Here is a 20,187-nt window from a genome sequence, read left to right on the forward strand (position 1 = left end):
ATCGCTTTCATCTAATTTAAACAAGGACACTACTACTAGCTGAATGTACTTTTCATATTTTTGTATTTTCAGCTGTTTTACTTGAAAAATTCATGTTCACTGTCATTCATGGCTCTGACAAAAGCCTCTAATAGAACTATGTATGAAACCAGTTTCAAAGAGGACTTGTTAACTGGCACACATCTGAATGGCTGTTCCCTGCAACTACTGAGCCATGAAAGAGTTCAATGTTTCTAGGACACTGGCATTCCCTAGATCCCTACCTGCTGGCCACAAATTCCTGCTAACACTGCTTTTCTGGTAGTGATGGGAAAATGAAAGCAAAATGATTAGGTTTTTTTTTTTTTTAAGATGGGGATTTCAGGGGTTTTTGGGTTCGGTTGTTATTTGGCTTTTTTTAAACAGATAAATGATAAGAATGACCAAGAGGATGCCAGAGTCTGCATAAAGGAAAAAACAGCACTGGATAAACTAGCAGCAGGACTGCGAAGGAACAGAGCAGCTGTCCCTTTAGGCAGCAGCAAGCCATTAGTTTGGCTCAGCCATCTTGTGAAAGCTCATCCTTAGATTTTCGGTTAAATTACGCAGCAGCTTCTCAGATGTCTGTGCTGCAGATTTACTTAAAACCCTCATGTATTCATGCTTCACTGAAAGACAACTGCCCCTGACAAATCTGAGGAAATCTGGGTGGAAATAAAATCACATCTATTGTATATTCTTGTGTGAATCAAGATTCAAGCCAGACCCATAGACTGCACACCCTCTCCTCACTGGGATGTGATGCAGCAAATATTCATGCTTAAGAGAATAAGTGATATTTGGAGGCAGTGTAAACTGACTGGTTTATCTTCATGGTTTTCACACCCTAACCATCCAACCCACCCTTCTAATCCACATTGCTTTATTTGTGCATTCATTATTAAAAAAAATCATACAAAATAGGTCACACATTTTACATACTTGTAAATTATGCCTTGGGAAGCATCAAAGAGCCTGAAAATCACTGTTATACAATACAAAGTAATGGAACAAAACTACGAGCTTTTCTGTTTGAAGACTGTGGACAAAAATTAGCTGTGAAAAGAACCTCAAAAACAGATTTTACCTGAGGCCCCAACTAACAGCTGCACTAGCAGAAAAATCAGTATACCAGGGGTTTCAGAAATGTTTAGCTTGACCATGGAATATATTTGACCATTTTTTTAAATGACAACATCACGTTTTTATCGCATGCTTTTACTGCAATATAGCAACAGCCATTAACGACACCATATATCCAGCAAAGCTCTTCACACTGTCTCTTCCAGCCACTGTCAACCTTTCTGAAACATCTGTGTTCAAATAAACAGTCAAGAAATGTTTATATTTGATCTCACCACAACAGTGATTCAAATGTGAGGCATGGGGACTGGTTATGCACTCTTTGGCTCACATGCTTTGCTAACAAAAACAAAACACACACTTCAGCTGTAGGGGGATGGCAGCAGCGATTCACCTCTGCCTCCCCTCACCCCAAACCCTGCTCTGGAGTTCTGCCTCTGCTCAAGTGAACACAAAATATTGATGGCCAAGCAAGCTGTAACTAACCAACAAAACAGAGTGTGCACCGTGTGTCGTGTCCCAAGCACATGCAGGAGGTTCACATTACTGCAGTTGCTAGGAAAAAAATACGACTTAAGACTTTTTTATCTTCACATGCAACTCTAGTGAAGTCAGAGTGATCAAAATAATTACAGAATGCTGCTATAAATCCTGTGGGCAATTATTTTGCTGAATCACAGTTTTTATTCATTTTATGATAGGAGCAGAGTTTAACACTGAATGTTCTCTTCGTTGAGGAGATCATTAAACAGAATGCAGATATTGAACTTTTTCACCTTAATTTAGAGCTCAAAAAGCAGACACTGCCCTGGCCAATATAATTCTGTGAAGTATTTGACATTATTGCTTTATTTAAAATAAAACAGGAACACATTAAGAGCAGGGTACAGTTACACTGACCACAAACACTGTTGAAATATGGACTAAAAAGGGCCATTTTTCTTCTAATCTCTCACCTCAGTATGCACACAACATTCAGAGCTGTGCTTTGTAAACTGTTTGTCCTGCTCAGTAGTTTATCATGTAAATTAGAAATACTTACAGACAGTCTGTGAAGTTCTAGCAACTACAGAACTGCCAGCACACCTTCTACATTAACAAATCACTGTTCGTTTAAATACCAAATTGTCTTATCCCCTCCCAGAATGAACCCTAAAAGCTGGTGGTCTTTGAAGCTAAACTTTGTAGGTGAGATGTTGATCAAGAATTCTTCAGGGGTGAGAGCTGCCCACCATGGATGAGAATACAGCTGGGCAAAAGGAAAACCACATTTTGGCCATGGAACAACTCCTTCAGAAGCTGCCCACAGCAGGAAGTGATCCCCCTCTGAAAACTGCAATAACAGACTGCAGTTGTCTTCCCTGTCATATTCCAGCCAACCAGACCTTTACCAGAGTAGCAGTCTAAACCTGCACGAGAATAGGCCAGGTTTTGAAAATCCTCACTGTATCTGCAGAAAAAGCATTGTTTGCTTGTGGATAGGATCAATGTGCCAGATCTTTAGGTTTTTTCTCAGAATTCCAATTCTCATTCAGAAAACATTCAGTCAGTTAAAACGGAACCATCTGTGAATTGTGATGAATTGGAGACTACCTGCTACTTCTCCCCCCATGTCCTCAATGTGCAGTTAAAACCTGAAGAATTTCAAGAGTCTTAGCTATGAACAAAAAGAATTTTAGTTTTACAAGAAGGGAAGGACACACACAGAGAAATGCTGACATAAGAAAGCCATGCCTCCTACCTACTAAAATACCTTTTAGAGCTGTTTTTGAGTTCAAATATACAGAAACATCTTTCACACACCGGTGTCCACCTAAATTATGAGCACATTTGTCATTCTTTGAGGAGGTGCTTTGTGCACTCCAGTGACTGAGCTGGAATGACACCTTTGGTTAAGCACATAACTCTGTATGCAAATCTGATTAACCTATAGCAGTGCAAGTGCCCAAGTTCCAGCATGACTTTGTTATGTAAAAACACAGAACAGACTGCATGCAATACATAAAACAGATCCTGAACATGGCTTAACTCAGCCTCTCTTCATGTCTTTACTCATGGTTCTTATGAGGAACCCTCATTTTATGATCTTTATCCTCCAAAGAATTTTACTCTCTTAATCCAGTCACACATTTCTACAATCATGCCAGAAAACTGCAGCCTCATAGCAGGAAACAGAACCAGTCCTCTACCCTGGAAGCCTCAACTTTTGGAAGGCTTGAATGATGCACACATGTACTGAAGGAAACAGACATTCTTCCTATTAAAGGCAAAGTAAGAGAAAAGGCACTTTAATCATGAAGTTTAGAGGCAAAATACACCACCTTTTTTTTTCCTTAAAGCAGGAGCATTCTGAACGGTGTTTTAAGGGTGGTGCATTGTAAAAAGATCAGAGGTGCAACATTTTCTTCATAAATGGTGGCTCTCACACATCATCTGGTGCTACAACTGCACAGCCAACAAACCTCAATTTTAATCTAAGATGATTCTTGGATCACCCTTTCCAAATCAGTGACTTCCATTAGTTTTAGGTCCTAAAAGAGAAGAGCTTTCTGCAGTCAAAATTTCTGGATTTTGGCTCTGAAGAAGAGAGAGGCATGTGAACAAAACTAGATGTGAAAATGGACCCCTGTGAACAGAAATGAATGTGCAGGGGGTGCATCTCTGCATCTCCAAGTGCATTTTAACCACAATTTCTGAAGCACTGATTTTGTGGAGGTCAAACTGAAGGACAGTCTCTCCAGCAAGTGCACAGAAAACTCAAGTTGAAGTTTGCTGACAGAAAAGTAAGAATACTGTACACAACCTAGAAAAATCAACACAAATAACAAGGTCTTGGATAAAACACAAGAGTGCCAAAATTCAGAGGACTGCAGCATTAGAAACAGAACTGAAATAATGAATGGAGCATGCTAAAGAGTCAGTACTAAACTCCTTGAAAGTAGATGTAGCTGGAGAACAGAGTGGCAAAGAAAAAGGAGGGTAATTAGTATCCCAGGCCATGGAGAACCAGGGACAACCACAGATACACCACTGGAATGCATGAAATCTCTTTGCCCCTTCATTTGTTCCTCAAATTGTGCTATCCAGGCAGCACAACTGCAATGCTTTCTGCTACACAGGAAAATAAATTTTACTGGTTTGCTATTTGCTTGTTCATTTGCCTGAAGGTTCAAATGAACATAAGCCCTAAATTGTTCACAAAGGACAGCTAATGCAATTCCACGTAGCCCTACAGAAATACAAATTTATTTCTCCAAGGAATTTGGACAAAGATTTGATCATTTTGTCCCAGCAAACTAAGCACCCCCATCTGAAACTTTCACTTGAATAATATGTAAATTAATAATCCTTTTTAAACAATGTCCAAGCTGTATTCCTTCCACTAGGATAAGCTGCTTACATGACCCACACTGAAGTCACAGGCACTTGTTCTAACTGAGCTGAGAAATACCCCCACACTCCAATTTCCTGGAACAATTCTCTCAGTGACATTACACCCTGTGTGCTGTAACAAGGAGCACAGAGAAAGATTACAACCTTTGCTTGAACTACAGGACACAGAGCAAGTCACCAAATTATACAGGCTAGAAAAAGGGTGTTTGTTCACTTCAACTGCAGCCTGCTCTGCTGTACTGTTCCCTCTGCCTGGATGCAGCAGCAGACAGCATGTAATTCTGCAAACATGGAAACATTTTCAGAAGTTACAGCCTCCTGAATGAAAAACTGACAGTACACACTGGATGCCCCAAATCAATTAATTTTAACAAACAACATGTCAGAGAACATCCCAGGGATCGGAAGAATGACTAAAATAAAACAGAACACGCAGATGAGGAGACATAATTACACCACAGTCATGGGCTGAATGAAGTCATGAAAAAGCTCCTTGCCAATAAAACTATTTAAAAGCTATTGGAGGCTATATGACTGAGTTCTGGCACTCACAGTTTGAAACATCAATAAAACACCAAAAAATTACAGTTGATGTTTCTGAATGTGTACTTTCAGACACAGGAATATATGGCAGCTAGGAGACATGAACTGTTTATGTAAAAGAAGTAAAAGAAATAAAACACAGAGCTGGGGCTATTTCAATAAACACAGACTAACCCACCATTTCCCCACCAGAACATTTGTTTCTTGGGGATCCAACTCAAGTCTGTGTTCTACTTCAGTAAGGCAATTGCAAAAGGAAGAACATAAACTACCCATATGGGTAAGAAAACTTCTAGTAACATTAAGAACTTTTGGTTTAGAACAGATGTAGGAGGTATGGCTTGTGGTAGACTAAAAAAAAAAAACCAAAAACCAAAACATCAGAGGAAGCAAGTTAATAACTCTGTGTGTATGAAGGAAAGTATGAACTGCTCCCAATTTCCCCAACTTACCCTCCCTCTTTCCCAGTAATTAATATGCAACAGTGATGGCTGTTACAACCTCACAGCACAGCAGAAAATACTAAATCACTGCACCTCTGATACAAACACCTATGAGCTCTGATCTCTTAATAGCTGGTACAGGCTCTGCCATTTCACTGAGCTAAATTGTTTGGAGAGTTGTTTTTTTTTAAAACATAACTTCTGTTTAAAATTCCTTCTCCTTGCTAGGAGCTGACAGCCTTTCCAAATACCTCCCTGTACTAAGCAGCAAAATATTTGATGCTACGTGGTGTGTATGGCAGGGCAGGTAGGATTTAGGAGAGGATTATTAAAGCCTTCTGCAACACTGAAGGTAACCATTTCTAAGTTAACACCCTCCCTCCAACAACATGTTTCAGCTTCTTCTTCAAACATTATTTTCTGCTCCTACCCACCTTTCCTGCAGACAACTAAACCTGTTCCAAGGTTAAATGAGAAGCTTCTCAATATGAGTGGATTTTGGCTGAGGTTCAAACTCTTTCCAGCAGAGACATGTGTAATCTGATTTCTGCAAAAGGAAGCCCTGGACATTGAAATAGATAATTCACCTCTAACAAATTGTTCCTTCAGAAGTTTGAAAGACGGTGATGTAATTTCAAGAATTCTTTATGGAGTTAATTTTGCAATCTGGACAGTTATGGAAAGTTCTTTCCAGAATCACCAAAGGCACTGCTGGGAATGAAAATTCACTACACTGATTCTGAGAGGAGATACAACCAGCATCCATGAGTGCCAGTCACTCATCAGGATCCTAACACGACTGGCACCCTCAGAATACCATTAAGTGAGTATTTCTTGGCCCAGACAGAATTTTTGCTTCTCTCTAAATATCTGTACTACAAATTAGAAGTGAGAAGGTACAAAAAAACCACAGCAGCATCAAAGTATGAGCAGCCCAATCACTAAGAAAAACTATGGAGACAACCAAAATGGCACTAAAAGAACTATGAAAATCAATGAGGTAGCTCTGCATAAATTCATGTGCTGCTGTCTGAACAGCATGAGAAAGAAAACACCAAAGTCCTTGCTTGAAAGCATTCATAAGCAGAAAACATGTCCATGCTGCTGCTGAGTTCAGCACCTTGCTGGTTATACTTCATTTTCCAAACATTTCTTACTTAGAAGTGTTGGAAAATAAACAAAAGTCACCCATTTTAGACAAAAAGCTCAGACAAGTGCTTTGTTAACAGTGCAGAAATTCCTGCAGGCTCCAGCCAAAATTCAGAGCCCCACTGAAACAACAGGAAAAAAAAGAACTGGAAGATCCAAGGAAGCTGCAGTCTGTGTAGACAGAATTTGGGAGAAAGAAAGGCCTTGCTTCAGTTTATGTATCAATGAGATGCAGTAAGATTCAAATTTTTTGAAAGAGCAAGGCAAACAAGTGAATTTAAGGATTCCAACCAAGCTGCTCATGACAGAAGGAGCACACAGAGCTAGGCAGCCTTTCCAACAGAGCTGCAGTTCCACCACAAAGAAAACATGGCTGAAAAGGAAACAGAAAGAGACAACCCAGAAGAATGGAGCTATAGTGAGTTATGAAAGTTGAATTACAATTTTTCCAGTATTTGTAATACCACGAGTGCTCTGCCACTGTCATTTCTCATCACTGCAGATCATTTCCCCACTCCTAAACGTTGTGGGCCTAAGTGAAAATTCCTACTTGGGTACAAGCCACTCAGAGTGCAAGAATTTAACAAATCTGAACATATAAAATTATTCTAATAATAGCTAAAATCCTTATTTTCTCTAAATTGCTTTTCTTTGATCTCTTATTTACAGCTTGAAGCCTCAATATCTTCATTCGTTGTCAGTTTTACCAAGCAAACAATACCTGCCACAAAAAGAAAGTTGAAGATTCACAGAGGAATGTTTTTTTTAGAGGAAGGCTCATGTAATCCACTGCCATTTCTGTGTCAAAGGAAAAAAACCAAACCTAACCACACAAAAAGCATTTATTTTTTTTAATCAAGTTCAACTAAACCTATTCAGAAAAATCAAGACAACTGGGGAGTCCTAACCCATTCTGCCCCTACCCAAAAGAGTGAAGACTTTGGGTAAAGAGCCTCTAGAGCTGAGTGGGTTTTGTCCACAACTCTTCTGGTTGTTCTAATGCACCTGAAGTCAAGCTGCTGCCACTTTGTCAGTGTTTCAGCTAAGTGTTAAAATAAACCAGGAAAAAGATGCTCCATGGAAAAAGCTCCCAATGGGATTATTTGCTGAAACTTCAAAGACAAAGGGAGGCTCGAATTACAATTTTAAAATCAGTAAAACAGCAACTGTATTAATTGAACTATTCCTGAAATATGGGGGAAAAATTACACTCACACAGTCACTCTCAGTTCAGGAAACTGCCATTTTTTCGCAGTTGATATTGTTTGTTGCCTGTGGCAATGTGTACAAATTCTTACAGAACCCCACCATCCCTCTGCTGTATGGTTTCACTGATAACCCCACCACAAACACCTTAACAATTTAGTTAAATTAACAATTTAGTACAGTCCTAAATAGTTCAAGAAAACTGAACACATGGAATCATTCCTCTATCTGCTGCTTAATTTCTCCTCTGTGTGTTTCTAGTTGCTCACCAATGTCACTGCTCCTTTTAAAAACTAATTATTTAAAGCTTTCAAACTTCAGATCTTCCTAACTTCAACAAGAAGCACCAGCCAATTGTTTATAGTTTGTCTTATAAGCAATTTATTTTAACAATATGGCTGAATGAAACCCAAGTGAAAATAAAGTTTATACAGACAGAGTTTGGGAGTAAAATAAAAATAAACTATTTGGAGAAAACACAAGCAGTATGTGTGTGCCCAATAATTAGAAGATGTTTGCACGGGGGCCCCAAAACTTCCTGTTTAATCAAGCACTCAATATTATGAAATAATGCACAAACAACTTCCCAGACCCTTCATTTCACACAAAAACATTTGTGGGGTTCTAATCTCAGCAACATTAACACTGCTCTGGTGAGGATACAGGAAAAGCAGCACACAGGAGAGATTGAAACCTGATGACTACACACGGGAATAAAATGGCAATAAAATAGGAAATGTTCTGAAGTTACAGCTGGAACCTGGCTTTGCTTGCAAGGAAATGACATCAAAACTATGCCAGAAGCACATTAAGACCTGGAAGTTAAATCCTCAAAGCTTAGGAAAAGCTGGAGTTTGCTCATTTGTACACACACAGAGCTTTTATTTACAAAGCTATTTTGCCCTCACGTCCCCAGCATTCCTATCTCATTAAAAGAACAAGGACAGATGATGACTGCTGCAATAAAACAGATTTTTCACCCAAGACTACATAAAAAGAAACCAATGAAAAAAACAACCCTTGTCCTTAGCTTTTTGTGCAGACAGAAGCTTTCAGGACAGAAGGCTTTCCTGAGGGCACACTGATTGCCAAGCTCACTTCTATCACTACCGTGATAAACAAGGCACTAAAGCTGCTCCTCTCCCTCCAAACCAGAGCTCATGACAGCTCTAAACATTCTGGTCACTTAATGAGGACAATGTTGGATTCACCTCTCCTTCAAAAACCAAAGCAGAGCTAATGCCAGTATTTCCTAAGCTTACAGGGCCCTGCTCTGCAGCCTCAGAATGGTTTTGTACAGAGAGTAGCAGCAGTTGATTTTTAACAAGGGTCTGTCCAAATACTTACTGTAATTGACTGAGGGAACTAGAAAATTATTTACTGACAGCAACTGATTCTTTCTTCATTAAATTTCCCTACAATTTAATGTTAGCTGCTTTACCGCCCACGTTTTTCCACATTCTGCACTCCTTTCCACAGCCTGGGTTTTACTCAACAGCTGGAGAATTCCTTAAACTCAACCTCAAACACAAAGAGCTCAGGCACAGTTTACACATTTCTCATGGCTACTGCATTTTAGACCATTTCTAAGGAAAAAATACCATAGAACTTCATGGACAAATAGCTCTGATATATGGTCAAGAAGAATACAGGCTGCCATTTGAATTTCAGATGACACGGAGAGTTGGCAGTAAAAAGGAATTGCACACATAGATACAGAAAACCCTTCAAGTTACACCTGGGATCCAAATATGAGAGCACATTTCATTCTCTAGGTCACAATCCAGCAAGGCACTGAATGTGAGAGCAACATCACAAATCTGAGCAGTCCCACATAATTCAGCTGCACGTGGCACATCACCACAAGCACACTGAAGGGCTTTGCTTTATTTAAACTGCAGCTATCAAAATACAAGCCATGTTACACCTGAGTTTGTTTGGTTTGTAAATTATTATCTTAGAAGTCTTCAGAGACCTTTTTATCTACTAAAACATTCTTACTTTTGAGAACTAACCTGTTAGCAATGAAGAGGCTAATGTACTTTTTACTTTTTGCTCTCTCTGTAAACTGCATTTCTCTACGTTTCAATATTGAAACACGTGTAGCCAGTTTTGCTTTTTCCTTCCTGGCACTCTTAGAAGCTCTTCTGATACATATAGATATGTACTGCTATAAAGTTTACACTTAAACAGTAGAAGTGTACTTCATTGCAACTGTTTGTCAGTGCAAGAAGTTTTTATTCTGTTGTTTTAGTCACATATAAACACCTTTCGAGAAGAGCTGTTAAAAAAATCTGAGCAATGGTTTCATGTATTTATAAACACACTCTGTTCTGTAGGCTCCAACAGGCAGCTGAAATATCCATTAGTGAATTGTACTGGTATTTGTGTTTAAACACAAACAAAATAAATATGAAAAAAGATAGCAACTTGACAGAAATCTGTAACTCAGTCTGTGGTTTAACACAGACCAGAGTTTAGCACACAAATATAGAAAAGCAGACCTTGCAGCAGTGGCTTAACACCAGTAACACCCAGTGGTTACTGACTCTACCCAGGAACAAAACTCAGCCCACTCACTCCCATGGTATCACCCTGATTACAATTCCCTTGGCCCAAACATTCCTCCCAGTCTTAAGAGTCAAGTGATTTACTCTAGAAACATTAAATCTTATTCAATGCTAAATTGTTCCTTCACAGACAGACAGCAACACAAAGAAGCTCCAAGTAGGAAATGTTATCTCCACTGTGATCTGCACCACATCATGGCTCAAATATATGAATCCTCCCTTAAAAATATTTTTTAGCACTGGTGAATGGAATGCACATAAAATGTACATTTATGCACGTTCCCTGGATCTTCTAAATATCCTAAGAACACTGTCATTTTTTCAGGGATTACATATTGTATACACAGACTTGATACTTTGCATTTGCCATTCATTCAATGAAGAGGATTGTAGTTAAGAATGTGTAAATGTTACAGAAGTTTATTTCTTATCCTAGTATTCTAAACTGCAATTTGGATCATCTGATTAAAATTACAGAGATCAGTAAGAGCTCAGCAATCAAGTATTAGCCAAAAAGAGATTCATTTCCAAAAGAACAAATGAGACTACAAGTTACGTCATTTAGAATGAAACAGATGATACATCAATTTTTTTTAAAATAAAAACTGAAAGTCAAGTATGATTTATGAGAAAAGAGGAGCAAAAATGACAAAGGTCCACATGACATAGTAAGAATAAATGCAGTTTGGCTCAGGTTTAACTATGATAAACCACTACTGCCTTGAATTCAAACATTACTACTATTCAAGTCCTTAAAATGTCTCTGGGTTGCAGAGGAAAAATGAAAACAGTTATTTTACAGTACTTCCCATTTTAAAACTTGTTTATTTATTAGCACAACCTGCATCATTCCATCACTTAGTTGCAATGATGTTCTGCTTAGCCAATTACGTAATATTTTGTACTTCAGAATTGACCTGAACACAAAAAAATTAAGCCAGTAGCAATGTCAACATTTTAGTAAGAAATATGCTATTCTTGAATTATTTATATTTAGGTCATCTTGTAAAAGCAGCTGCTTTAGATTCCCTACTTCCACTAAAAAAAAATGCAACGAGATCTCTTATTGACAGCTGCATTCAAAAACATACCAGTTACATAAGTTTGCAAATTACGCTGTGCCAGAGTTAAATATCTAAGCATTTTAACGACAGTTCTCAAAATGCTACCTCAGCAAGAATGACTCAACTCCACTGGATAAGCTGCACTCCAGATAAGAAGCAATGAGCTTGATTTTATAGAAAAAAAACCCCAACAAACCCAACTTTTAGTATTCTGCTTTAATTCAAATTGCCCTGAGTGAGTTCTGCTTGTTTGGACCTGCAAGCTTTGCCACTCATTTGGCATTTCCATCTCTCCTCTGTTTCAACAAAAGTATCCCAAGCAAACCTAGAGACAGTTAAGGAAATACTTGGAAAACAGGAATAGGTTTCTACTGTACCTCCAGGGGAGAGATTTACCTGACAACCACCAGGCAGAGGACTAGACCTGAAAACCAGAGCTAGGCCTTGCTTGTATATGAGAATACATGGCCGAGGACAGACAGACAAACTCTCTCCGTGTTCATCCGAGGATTTTAACTAAGATCTCTGTGAGAAAAACATTAATAATTGGCATGATGCATCAGCAAGTCTTTTAGCCCAGTCTCATATACAAAAGGGAGATACAGAAACTTTAGGGAGTGAAAACTTTAGGAGCAGCTAATGCTGGTGCACCAATCCAAGCTGTTGTCCTTTAACACCTTCCCTCTGAACACTGCTGTGACTGGATAGGCAAAACTTCCCTGGCCCACGTTTTCTCTGCTGTTATTCACAGAAGAAACTATGAACAGCAACAGATGGGAAGCTATCAGAGAAGAAATGTGGCTAGAAATTGCAAAAGAATTGACCAAATTCTTGGTAATTTGGCAACTCACTCAGGGTCCTGAGTTAAATCCAGCCTTAATTCCACCAGTACCTCACAAAACCTGTTTCAGCCACCTAATCACTGAAACAGCTCAGGAAAGTGCCACAAGGGCTCATATTTGGAAATTCATTCCCTAGAATCACAAGAGTTAGAACGTCTACTTCATAAATTGATTCTGCTTACTCTGATGCTAAATATCACAATCTAAGGAAAACATACCACCTACCTTCCTTCCAGCTACTGCTCTCATGATCTAAAATTGCCTTCTGCTTAACAAAATAAAAATAAAAACTTCCTTTGGATGAAATACCTTAACGACCTTAAACTTCAAGGTTACCACAGATGCCACCCCAGTGCAAGCACTGTTCCATCTGACAAAAGATACAGCTCCAGAAAATTTAGTTTTTCCCAAGTGCTACTGTAAACTTAAACATTAGTTCTGTACCCTCAAAATTTTGCCATCCACATGGCAACACTAAGAAATATTTTAATCGTACCAAATAAATACAAATACGTATCGAACAGATGTCTACAAAATCAATTCTCCTGAAACTGCCAACCTCTAGCTGTTGTATCACAGCTACCAGAACGCAATCTAATGTAACAAAAAGGTTAGACCTATGCTCCGAACCTCTGGCATTTCACATGCAAGCCCAATTCCCCAGCACATCGCCGCACAACTTTCTCAGCGAGGCCAGCATTTTCCTCCACGGCCTTTTACCACGCACGCCGTGACAGATCACAGACCGTCAGCGCAACCTTTGCTCACGACATTGTTTTCAAAGGCACCGAAACCTCTCACAAACTTTAAACGCCCGAAAGGCGTTGGCGAGGGAAAGCCGCCCGCTGCCTCACAATGTCACTATTTGGGGAGCGCTTGATGCTCCGACCCTCGCCAGGGTGGGGTGCTTTATAAATAGATGCGTGGTGTTGTTTTTTCTTTTTTTTTTATCTTCCCCCCCCCCCCCCCCCCAGTCAGTGCCGTGCCCCGAGCGTCAGGGCGGCGATGGGAGAGGAGGCTGTTTATAGCCTTTATTAAATGAACTCTGGGCGAGGAAAGGAGGGGGCAGGGAGAAAGGGAAAGCTGCTGCTCCTACCTGAGCCAGGCCCAGACCCCGCTCGCTGCTCACCCTCCTCCCGCCGTGCCCGGGGGGCTCCCGGGACACCCCCACCCTCAGCGGGCGCCTGCAATGCAGGGGGCTCCCGGCAGCGGCATCCCAGCGGGATCGCTCCCCCCGTCCCCTTCCCCATCCATCTCCCTCCTTCCCTCCCTCCCTGCGGCCGCCCGACCCGCTCCCAGCTGTGCCGCCGGGGATGGCGCCGAGCTCCCGCGCTCTCCGCGCTCCGCCGCCCCCGGTTGTTTACAGGCCCCGGGGCCCCGCAGCGCCCCGGCCCCGCCGCCCCCTCACCCCGCCCCGGTCCCGCACTGCGCAGCGCCACTTACCCCCCCGGCCGCGGCGTCGGCGCCGGCTGTGCGGGCAGGGCCGCGCTCCCGGCGGTGCGCGGGGGAGAAGGGGAAGGAGGGGGGGACAAGGAGGAGGAGGAGGAGGAGAAGGAGGGGGGCACCCGGCTGGCGGCCTCGCCTCAGCTCATTCACAGGGCGGCTCTGTGCCCAGGGGGAGCCCAGCGCTCATCTCGCCCCCTCCGCCGCCGCCGCCGCCGCCGGCCCCCCCCCCCCGTCCCCGTCCCCCGCCGGAGCTGCTCCGCGCCCACCCGCGCAGCGCTGCGCGGAGCGCCGGCCGCGGACGGACGGACGGACGGGCGGACACACGAACACACTCGCACTGCGCTGCCGCCGCCGCCGCCCCTCTGCGCAGGCGCGCACGCCGCAGGGGAGGGGAGGCGGGAGCGCGCGCGCGCGCCCCCGCGCTCTTTCCCTCCTCGCCGCCTCCCCTCCCCACGTTTAAAAAAAAAATTTAAAAAATCAAATAATTAAAACACCCCAAAAGCGACAAATTGAGCTTTTTCTATTTTAAAAAATAGAGAGTAAAAAAAAATTAAAAATAAGGCGGAAAAAAAAAAAAGCAGCACCCCGGCAGGGTACCCGGATGTCGGACGGAGCAGGGCCGTTACGGGTATTACATCACCCTCCGCCCCGGGTCCCGCGCCGCGCCGCGCGGGGCGGTGACGTCATCGGCCCCGCCCCTGCCCCAGAGGGGGAGAGGGTGGCGCGAGAGCCGGGGCGGGTGTCCCCCATCCCGATCCGAATCGCGATCTTCATCCCGATCCAAATCGCGATCCGCATCCCAATCCACATCCCCATCCCGGTCCTGCTCCGATTCCAATCCGCATCCCGGTCCCGGTGCGGTGGCGGCGGCAGCTCAGCCCACCTGAGGACGATGGAGCGCGCAGTGGGTCCCGAGGCGCTGGCGGGATCAGCCTCGTCTCCCCTAATCACAGAATCATGTAGGTTGGAAAAGATCTCTGGGATCATCGAGTCCAACACCACCGTGTCAACCAGACCATGGCACTGAGTGCCGTGTCCAGCCGTTCCCTATCGATTCCATCACCTCCCTGTGCAGGCCGATCCAATATCCAATCACCCTTTATGTGAAGAAATCCCTCCTGAGGTCCAGCCTGGCACAGCCTGTCACTCTGTCCCCTGCTCCTGAGGGACTCACGCTCGCCTGAGCCGGAGCCCCGCAGGATTTCCCGTTGGAAGCACAACCGCTGGCAGAATCAGCAGCGGATTACCAGTAATGAACGCATAATGGGTTTAATAATCCCACGGGTTTCAGCCCCCTTTGATGAAGGCTGGCCTGTGGACAAAAGACATGGCAGTGTGTTCACGGAGCGACTCCCCCATCAGCTGCGGGGAGCACATTGAGAGGAGAAGCTTTTAGACAAATCTCTCTTTTGTCTCAAGGAGGGGAGGAGGACGCCCGAGGAGGCTGCGATGGGAGGGGGTGATTCTGGGAGGAATGGCTGGTTCCAGCAAGCCAGGGTTAAACCTTGTGGCTGGGGATTTCTGAGGGGGAGTGGGTGCCAGGAGTGCTTCGAGGGGAGGATCAGGAATGCACTGTAGCTCTGAGGATGTGAAGAAGGAATTGAATACAGAGGGAGAGATGCTGAGCGCTGGGAAAGGTGAAGTGGGTGCTTGGCAAGGTTGTCTAGATAGTTTCCGTCTTGAACAGTAATGGCAGCAAACAGACATATGTTAATGGCTTTAAACTGAGGGTAGTTTTGGATTGGAAATTATGAGGAAATTCTTTACTGTGAGGGTGGTGAGGCTCTGGCAGATGTTGCCCATAGAAGCTGTGGCTCCCCCATCCCTGGAAGTGTCCCAGACCAGACTGGACGGGGTTTGAAGCAAACTGGTGTAGTGGAAGGTGTCCCTGCCCATGGCAAGAGTTGGAACTGGATGGTCTTTAAGGTCCTTTCAAAATCAAAGCATTCCCTAAACTGAACGTTTGGAGAGGCCTCCAATTGCAGGTTTGGTTCCCACTGTTGACAGCCATTAGTGCAGTTCATCGGTGATTCAGGGCAGTTTACAGCAAAACCCTCTCAAGAGTGATAGAAGAGCTGTGAAAAATACAACCAAACCTCATTGCTCTATGGCTTTCCTGTGACAGAGGAACTGACCATGTTTTGGTACAATTGCAGAATCTCCATTTCCCATTGCTGTCTGTGGCTGGATGGAATGTTTGGACCCAATCTCCCTGTATTCAGCCTAATCGTGATCCTTATCACGATACTGAGCACTGCTCAGTCCTGCTCAAAGTTCTGGCAACTATTAAGGGCCTTTAGTTTAGAAATTTCAGGCCTTTATAGTTAAATGCAGTGAAATTTGTTGATGGAAACAGACCTTTAGGGACATTTAAATGCAAGTCCTAATCCTTCCCTTCCCAAGATTACAGAGAATTGCTCCTGCATGCATGTGACACATTTCTTTCCCTCTCCCATTTAAAAATAAATTTAATTTTTCACCCCTCTTTTCCACTTTAATAAGGCTCTCCTAGCACTTCAAATGATATACAATCATGGATTTCATTTAGATTCCATGTTACCTACATCCGTGTTTTGAGTGCTTTTTTGTTTTAAATAAAACTGAATGAAAACATGGCCCTGTATCTTTTTGGCGATGCCCTCATTTTAAGCTGCAAGAATGTAATGACAGCAGAGAGTTTTCTGCTATCATTTGCTATTTATACATTTTTCAGGGGAAATTGGACTGAGTTAAATTACTATTTTCTTAAAGCATCATTTTTGTTTAGCTCCCTAGATTTGCTTGGCCTGTTGCACTGACAATGGTAATAAATATTTACAAGAAATTCAAGCATCACTTTTAATTAGGATAAAACAGATGTGTATATAATATCCCTCTACAAAATGTATTTGTAGTTGATAAGATTGCATATCCCAGAGTACAACTGTTTATTTTCTCTTTAGCTGTACACCAAGTTGTGATACAGATGGTTGGGACCTGTAGTCACCACACTCATTAGCAAGAGAGTAACAAGAACCATTGTGAAACTCAACTCTGTATCATAAATCATTTATGAGTTATTGAGAAGGATCATATTTCACTGTTTGGAACAAGAAAATTCTTTTAGCATTATAGCTATATTTAAAATTATATGCTGCTGCCCAGCCTATTTTTAGAAAATGTTATTTTGGACAGTTTTAATTCTGTTTCCTGTTACAGCTTTTTAAAAGTCTTTGGATGGATGGTAGTTGCCAAGAGCATTTCTAAAAAACAAAATATATAAACCCCTGTGTATCTAAATAAGCAGCTTTTTGTCACCAATGCACACTCAGTTATTGCAGGCAGGAGGATGACTTTGTCCTGTCTATTCATTAAAACTCAATTTAGAAAATTCCACACTTGGCCTGATGAGGCTGCTCCCAATGACATCATTTCCCATAAAAGAGAAAATGGGGCCACAAGTGGCTGCTGGGCTCACATGGCAATGGAGCTGCACTTTGGAATCAGCTTCCACCACAGGGGCCGTGTTCTGTGGGAGCCTGCTGTAACCTCTGCATGCTGCATTGCCCAACAGCCCTTTTAACCCTTCCTGGTTTAATACCAGGGATTGAACTTCTTTCGCTGTAAGGTATATCATGGAGTATCACAGTTTTGTCTGTGTTTGCTTCAAATAAGGGACTTTTAATACCAATATGACAGGATCACAGAAGAGCCAGGTTGGAAGGAACCTCTGGAGATCCAGTCCAACCCCCTGCCAAGGCAGGGTCACCTGGAGCAGTGACACAGGAGCACATCCAGGTGGGCTGGAATGTCTCCAGAGAGGGAGACTGCACAACCTTCCTGGGCAGCTGGTTCCTTGGTAGTTGCTCTGCCACTGTCAATGTGAGAAGTTCTTCCTCATGTGGTGGTGAGCCTTGCTGTGTTTTAGTTCATGGTCTTTTCTCCTCATCCTGTCTCTGAGCACCACCAAAAAGAATCTGGTGCCATCCTCATGGCATCCACCTCTGAGATATTTGTATGCACTGATGAGATGCCCTCCCGGTCTCTTCTGAACTAAACAAGCCCAGCTCCCTCATCTCTCCTCATTAGAGGGGTGCTCCAGACTCTTGATCATCTTTGTGGCCTCTGCTGGACCCTCTCCAGTAGCTCTTTGTCTTTCTTGAACTGAGGAGACCAGAACTGAATATTCCAGGAGTTCCTTTCTGCTACCCAAAGCTAAGAAAAAGAAGCTCCAAGACTGCTCTACCTAATACCAGCATCTAAAAATGTTTCCTGCATTGCCCAAGATCAGGCAGAAAAGGGTGGTAGCACAGGTGTCAACCCAAAGATGCTCAGGACAGTCACAAAAGACAGTAATGGTTTATTTTGCATGAATTTGAGGTCTCCACATGTGGCCTCACTAGGGCAGAGTAGAGGTGGAGAATCACTGTTGTAACTGTGTACTGTTGTATTGCACCATTCAGATTTCTTGATTTCTCAGAGAAAAAAACTGAACTTCTCTCATCTGAAACCTTCATTTCAGCTCCCCTTACTGTCCCTGTTCCTCCTCTTTTTTATGGTCTGCCATGAATATCTCATGTAGGTGGGAAATAATGGATTTCAAGTTACTCTGCAGCCTAAAAAGATGGTAAACTGTGGGGTTTTGTTTGGAGAAGGATTTGTATCACCTGGTAATACTCATCTAAATATTAGATGTATAATCAAGCTGTTGTCCAGGTTGCCTTGGTTTGGTGGAAGGAGACAGGTGATCATTACTGTCATGCTTTTGCCAGTGCCTGGAGCAGGTTGGGTGAGTCTTTGAAGGTGACTTTTTTCTCTTCTGTAGTTTCTGTGAGTTCAGAAGAAGCTGAGATGACTACTTAGACTAGATCCTTAATTTTTAGGTAGCTAAAATTAATTCATTACCTTAGACCTTAGAGATGCTTAAAGGTTATCTACAGAAATCTCCATATTAATGATATGTGGGACCTGAAAGAGTACTGATTGCCTGCCCCATCCCTTCTCCACGGGGCTGCACCTATTTTTGGGATCCCAAAGCCACATGGATGATTACCCTGCAGGCTTCCCATCTCCCTGGTGCTATTCCTGCAGCACCCTGGTGTGATGGCACCTGTAGGGATGTGCTCAGGCAGCTGTGCCTTTGGGAACTCCATAAAATGCTGGCACTGTGGTGATGATTAATAATCACATGATGTTTAAATCATCAAAAGCACACACCTAGGGTGGATCCTGCATTCAACCTGAATTTATCTGAAGGATGTCACAAAGATTTTGGTCAGGACATACAAACATTCTGCATTCCTGAAATGCAGCACTTTTGCTTTAATTCCCTTTCTGCTGGACTTTTGAAAAGTGCTTCCCAACCTGCCATACTTTGTTGCCTCTGCGACCAGATCCATGCTCTGATTACTTTAAAAAACAACAGTTATGATCTCATTTAAAAATCAAATGCTGGTAATTTTCAAACTACAAAATTAGGTACAAAATCATTAGGGCATCACAGTGTGGTTTTCTTATTTTAGCTGTAAGAGAAAGCAAATGATGCTCAGTCATGAGTTTTATTTTTCCAGGGAGAATTTGCTGATGGAAGTAACCTATAATTCAAGAAAATCAGCAAAAGCAAAGTACAGTAAAGACCAATATATCAACAGAGGCAAAATCCTTTTATGCTGAAAATTAATATAAAATATATTTAATATAGTAGCATAATAAAAATACAGAGCTTGTAAAAATAAACACAATAAAACATAAAACATAAGAAATATAAACGTAATACAAAATAAAGCATATAAAATACAAGCATATAAAATGTATATTATAAATCAATAAAAGATGAAAAGGAGAATAAAGGTAATATATTTACCATTAATGTAAATTAGTATATAGAAATATTATTAATATTCTGAAATATTGGGGAAGGGCCATCCCTCCATTTTTCTCTTTTTTGTATATGAAATATGGGAAAAGCATGGCATCTCCCAATTTCTTCAAAAGCCCAAAGATGACAAAAATCCAGGCAGTTCATAAAGAGAAATGCAGTTTATCAGGGTTTTCAGAGTTATCTGCAAAGCATCGGCATTTCACATGGTTCCTTCTATCTGTAGCAAAATGTCACCAAAGACCCAGTGGCTAGGAAAATTTGCTTTTCCTGTGACATAGGGAAATTAAAAAAGAATGTCAATATAGTCTACAGGAGTTTTAAAGAAAATGAAAAATGAGGGGAAAGAAGAGAAACATTTAAACAATGGGGGTTTTTTTCCCTCCCTTTAGAATCTGTGCTGCCTTGGTAGGTGAAATGGAAAAGCCTTGCTAGAAAGCCTCTGTGTCCTGAACTTGTTATGGAGAAAGGGACAAAATAACCGTGTTTGATGTCTGCAGAAGTGCTGGCATGGCCTGCCTGGCTATGCCAATGCATTTTGGCCCCTGTCCCTGAGCTCTCCACCAGTTTCTC

General features: G+C 42.2%; 1 protein-coding gene across 2 annotated transcripts in view; it reads right to left on the minus strand.

The window, feature by feature from the left end:
- The window catches only part of PPM1A (protein phosphatase, Mg2+/Mn2+ dependent 1A), a 34,804-nt gene extending 20,836 nt beyond the window's left edge, over positions 1 to 13,968 (minus strand). For both annotated transcript variants that reach the window (XM_054286967.1, XM_054286966.1), the window contains exon 1: positions 13,755 to 13,968. The gene's annotated coding sequence lies outside the window, so the exon portion shown is untranslated. The remainder of the gene's footprint in view (positions 1 to 13,754) is intronic.
- Between the last annotated feature and the right edge of the window lie 6,219 nt (positions 13,969 to 20,187).

The sequence above is a fragment of the Melozone crissalis genome, unplaced genomic scaffold (genome assembly GCF_028551555.1).
Source record: "Melozone crissalis strain CALT ecotype California unplaced genomic scaffold, PUWL_Pcris_2 ptg000056l_1, whole genome shotgun sequence".
In the NCBI taxonomy this organism is placed as follows: domain Eukaryota; kingdom Metazoa; phylum Chordata; class Aves; order Passeriformes; family Passerellidae; genus Melozone; species Melozone crissalis.